The sequence below is a fragment of the Sinocyclocheilus grahami genome, unplaced genomic scaffold, assembly GCF_001515645.1.
Source record: "Sinocyclocheilus grahami isolate Dianchi unplaced genomic scaffold, SAMN03320097.WGS_v1.1 scaffold1145.1, whole genome shotgun sequence".
NCBI classification, from domain to species: domain Eukaryota; kingdom Metazoa; phylum Chordata; class Actinopteri; order Cypriniformes; family Cyprinidae; genus Sinocyclocheilus; species Sinocyclocheilus grahami.
Genome location: NW_015506324.1, coordinates 131,579 through 136,536, shown reverse-complemented (window position 1 = coordinate 136,536; position 4,958 = coordinate 131,579). Strand labels below are relative to the sequence as shown.

Here is a 4,958-nt window from a genome sequence, read left to right as displayed (position 1 = left end):
TATTTACTTGCATTATCTTTGTGTAATATTAAAATTTGTTTGATGATCTGAATCTTTTAAGTGTGACAAATACGCAAAAAATAAAAAAAAAACAGGAAGGGGGCAAAAACCTTTTTTCACACCACTGTGTGTATATATATATATATATATATTTTTATATATATATATATATATATATGGGTGTGTGTGTGTGTGTGTTATTGCAATACCTGAATATTGTTTATTATAATATGAACAATGCAGCACAATGTTTTTTTTTATATTATATACTTATATTTCTATATGTTATGTTATTGTAATGCCTGAATATTGCAATATACTAAATAATGTAATAATTTACTCAGTTACTTCGAGAACAAGTAATTGGTACATACAATTCATTTGACTACTGGTTTTCGCACACTGTATAGTAGAGAAATACTAGAGTCCTATATAGATGCCCATTTCCACCACATATGAAAAAAATGCTTTGGTATAGTTATGAGATTAAAAAGTTGTAATTATAGGATAAAACTTATCACATAACAAGTCATGATTATGAAATAAAAAGTTAAAGTGAGATTTAAAAAATCTAAATTATGACATAAAAAGTCATAATTATGAGAAACAAGTCAAAATTATGAGCCATAATTGTAAGATTAAAGTTGAAATTATGACTTTTTATGTCATAATAATGATTTACCAAAGCATGATTGTTTTTCTTATGCAGCGGAAATGGGTTTCGGACGCAGGGATAATTCAAATCATTAATAATTATGTGGTACACATACAAGTTGTGATATCTGAAGTCTCACAAATCAAGGTGAAATGTAAACAACACCCGTTTCTACAAAGTCACTGCATATTCTTCTGACTTATTTATGGTTTACTGAGCAGGTCACTTCCCTGCTTGCTTGAACAGCTGCTGCCAAGCTAACCCTTTCAAAAAAAAACAAGGATTTGAGGACAACACTTGACCTGCTTGCTGTCAGCTCTCTCATTGCTTATGAAACTATATGATGACCTCTTAAAATAGCCTTTGCCTGGGTCAAATGAATAATTTATCTAGGCTTTTGCATGCCTGTGACATGTAAATGCTTCATACCCAAGAGCCTCCTCTCAACTTCAGTACCTTGGAGCATTTCTCTGCCCATGACACCAGCCAAAATGTTCAATTCAATTCAATTCAAGTTTATTTGTATAGCGCTTTTCACGATACAAATCGTTGCAAAGCAGCTTTACAGAAAATTAAGTTTCTACAATATATTTAGTAGTAGCTTATCAGTGGTCTCTATGTCAGTTAATGTACAGTACATATGACAGAAATGTATGGAAAAATCAATTAAAGGCTTAATAACTGATACGGAACTTAATAGGTAGCCAATGCAGAGACTGTAAAATTGGGGTAATATGATAATATTTTCTTGACCTGGTAAGGACTCTAGCCGCTGCATTTTGGACTACCTGTAGCTTGTTTATTGAAGGCTTCATACCCAAGAGCCTCCTCTCAACTTCAGTACCTTGGAGCATTTCTCTGCCCATGACACCAGCCAAAATGTTCAATTCAATTCAATTCAAGTTTATTTGTATAGCGCTTTTCACGATACAAATCGTTGCAAAGCAGCTTTACAGAAAATTAAGTTTCTACAATATATTTAGTAGTAGCTTATCAGTGGTCTCTATGTCAGTTAATGTACAGTACATATGACAGAAATGTACGGAAAAATCAATTAAAGGCTTAATAACTGATACGGAACTTAATAGGTAGCCAGTGCAGAGACTGTAAAATTGGGGTAATATGATAATATTTTCTTGACCTGGTAAGGACTCTAGCCGCTGCATTTTGGACTACCTGTAGCTTGTTTATTGAAGATGCAGGACAACCACCTAGCAGTGCATTACAGTAGTCCAGTCTAGAGGTCTAGTTCCAGGCATATCTTGACCGCATTACAGTTCCATATCACTTCGCCAAATGAATGATTTCAGTTATTCCTCTGATCTAAATATAAATAAAGTTCTCTATTATAGTTCAGTGGTTATTTCAAAGGTCTTACAACAGCAAAATAACCAAAACCCACAATGACACCGCCCAAACACATAAATATATTAATAAGCAATAGGATAAAAACGACAGAACATTTCCATGTTTTGCCACAAAATTAATTTATTATGTATGTAAAGCACGTACTCTATATCTCCCGCTCTCTCTCCCTTACAGACGCACACATGGAAACATAGTTAATAGCCTACTCGCGCTAACATTGTTAGTGCTACTCTGATGATTTTATCAGTAAAATAGTTTTGCAACTTAAAAGCTACATGACATTTCTCACAAGCGAGGTAACAACGGCACTGTTCATGAAGAAAAATAACTTAAAGTTTCACTATTAGTAGGGACGCTGCTGCCAAATACTTTTGAGAGACACACAGACTCAGATGCCTTGTCCAAATACCCACACTTGCGGTCTTTGCACTTGACCACTTGACTACTTATATGACATATTTCCTGTATTTGGTCCAAGTGTTCAAGTGAGCATGAAGACCACAAGTGTGTGTATAACTTTTCATTACCTGATAGGACACACTTATAGTGTTGTAAAAATGCAAGTGTTTACAGAGCTTTATTTTTATTTTCAATACTTTGCATTTTAAAATCAACTGTCTGTTCAGTGTTTCTATAAAAGATGACAATTACATTTTGTGGTGCTTCTAGTTAAGTGTTAAAAAGCAGTTGCAAATGTTGTGCAAAATAAAAATCACCACTACTCATATGCACCAATAAAATGCCCAACCCTTTGTTTTAGTACCAAATTATATGTGATATCTAATTATCATTCATATTTAACATACATTGGAAAGGTTTCCGTGACCATTCGCGAGATCTCTGCAAAAAGTCTCACGATTTATCTCCAGAACATGGCCCTGTCCCAAATGGAACATTTCTGGTGCATTCCAAATGGGATATATTGCCCTCCGAAAGGCACTTCGAAGTGAAAACAATCATGGCCGCCATATTGAAGGGCCGTTCCAAACCGAAATGCTCAAAACTGGCCACTTCAAAGGGCCTTTCGGAATGAAGGATTTCGAAGGGTACAACTGATGAAAACTTTGGGCTCCCATGATCCTTTGCGCAGATTCTTTGCATGATGACGGTGCCTCCGTGTGGGCACGTGATGATGACGCAGAAGGGCACTTCAAGAAACAGTTGTTTGGTCCCCTAAACCTTTTGTCCCCTCACTCCGGAGGGTAAAACATTTGAAGGGATTAGGGCATAGGGATGAGCCCTTCTGAATGGAATGCAGGATTCATGTGCACTTGTGGTCTTACGGACTTACAATGGCCGCAGCGTGCGCGTGTCCATTAAGTCCACGAGACCGTAGAGTGTCCCATTCGCCATTTTAGCGTTCAGAAGGGTGCTCGCGAGCGCCCCCTTTGCGGCCGCTATGCGCCCTCGATACTCACTTCTGCCAAGCCCGCACTGGTTCGAGCTCTGCAGCAGACTTCTACCCGACAGTCAAAGCAGCATTGTATGGCGTTATTTTAATGACAAATGTCCAGAGCGCATTATTGTAACGCAAAAGCACATTAATATAATGCGCAAGCGCGAATCTCTCCGTTCGCGAGCGGATTTCTACGCATATCTCAGATACACACTGCTCTCGCCCAGAGAGAGTGCGCATGCTTAAAACATTTCTCTCCTCTCACTCAAACGGTGTCCTGTGCACTCTCAAATCTCTGTGCTCATGCGCTATAGATATTAATTATTTTCGCACCTGAATTAAATGGTCAAAAGTTATCATTATGCCCTTTTAAAAAGTAGGCTCAAAACAGATTTGTGCAGGGCCTTTCCTTGATTTTTTATTGTATTTTTGTTTTAAACTGGTTATTGTAGTAACTTCGTTTTACTATATCTCTTTTATGTTTGTATTTTGATCTTTTCTGAAATCCGAGATTCGCGAGAGATTCGCGCTCGCTCATTATATCAATGTGCTTTCCTGCTACAATAATGCGCTCTCGACATTTGTCATTAAAATAACGCCATAGCATTACGTCAAAGTGCGGACTCATGGGAAGACCATGAGGGTTTAGAGTGCGATTTGGGACAGGGCCCATGATGCATGATGGGATACACTAAGCCTTGAACACCGCTCCGGAGCGGTATTCGAGATCGTGTGGATTTAGTGTGCGTTAAGGGCACTGCGCTCTGGCGTTTTTAAGACCTGGGACAGTCTTGTGCACTTACTTCCTGTCGCACGCACGCACTCTCAAGTGGCCAAGACCAGTGTTGCCAAGTCAGCGGTTTTCCCGCGGAATTGAGCTACTTTAACACGGTTTCCGAGGGTTGTTTTTCATGTCCGTGGTTTAAAGTGACTCCAATAACATGATATTTATTCCCTGGAATGCGAATTCTAGCAGGGGAACCCCACCAGAAAACATGTCCCCCCCCCGCTCTCGCTCTCTCTATCTCGCTCTTGCTTTAGCCACCCAAAAATTTCTACTCAGCCCCCCTAAAAAATTTGCGATTAGCTCCATAAACTGTTAACGAATTCGTGATCGCCTCAGTCCCCTTTCATTTTCATATGAAAATGGTGGCAGACTTCGATCGGCTCCTCCCCGTCTTTCAGCGTGTTCGTCAATGAATCCGCAGACCGTGGCAGCGCAGAGCGAGAAACAGAGAACAAGGTGTGTGTTTATCAAAAGATTGTTATAATATCTGCATCTGTGCAGTTCTTTGTCATAAATAAAATTTACAAAATGTCATGGGAGAGCAATCAGTTTCCCATCTACTGTAAAGTTTTCGCTCTGTTCACACCTCATCACACCACAGCTGTTTCCTCCAGCGAAAATGAAGCCCTTAACACATATGAATGAACGCATACTTTATAAAATGATCATGTTGCTAATTTCATTTGAAAATTTGACTTTCAATATAAAACATATTACAGTGCATGTGGCATTAACTACCATACAGTCATGCA

At 38.5% G+C, this 4,958-nt stretch overlaps 1 long non-coding RNA gene across 1 annotated transcript in view; it reads right to left on the bottom strand.

The window, feature by feature from the left end:
* Positions 1-4,409, bottom strand: part of LOC107567306 (uncharacterized) — a 5,921-nt gene extending 1,512 nt beyond the window's left edge. Inside the window, exons 1-2 of the long non-coding RNA XR_001606626.1 lie at positions 4,260-4,409; positions 900-901 (exon numbers count right to left, since the gene is read on the bottom strand). This is a non-coding gene — a long non-coding RNA (uncharacterized lncRNA). The remainder of the gene's footprint in view (positions 1-899; positions 902-4,259) is intronic.
* Between the last annotated feature and the right edge of the window lie 549 nt (positions 4,410-4,958).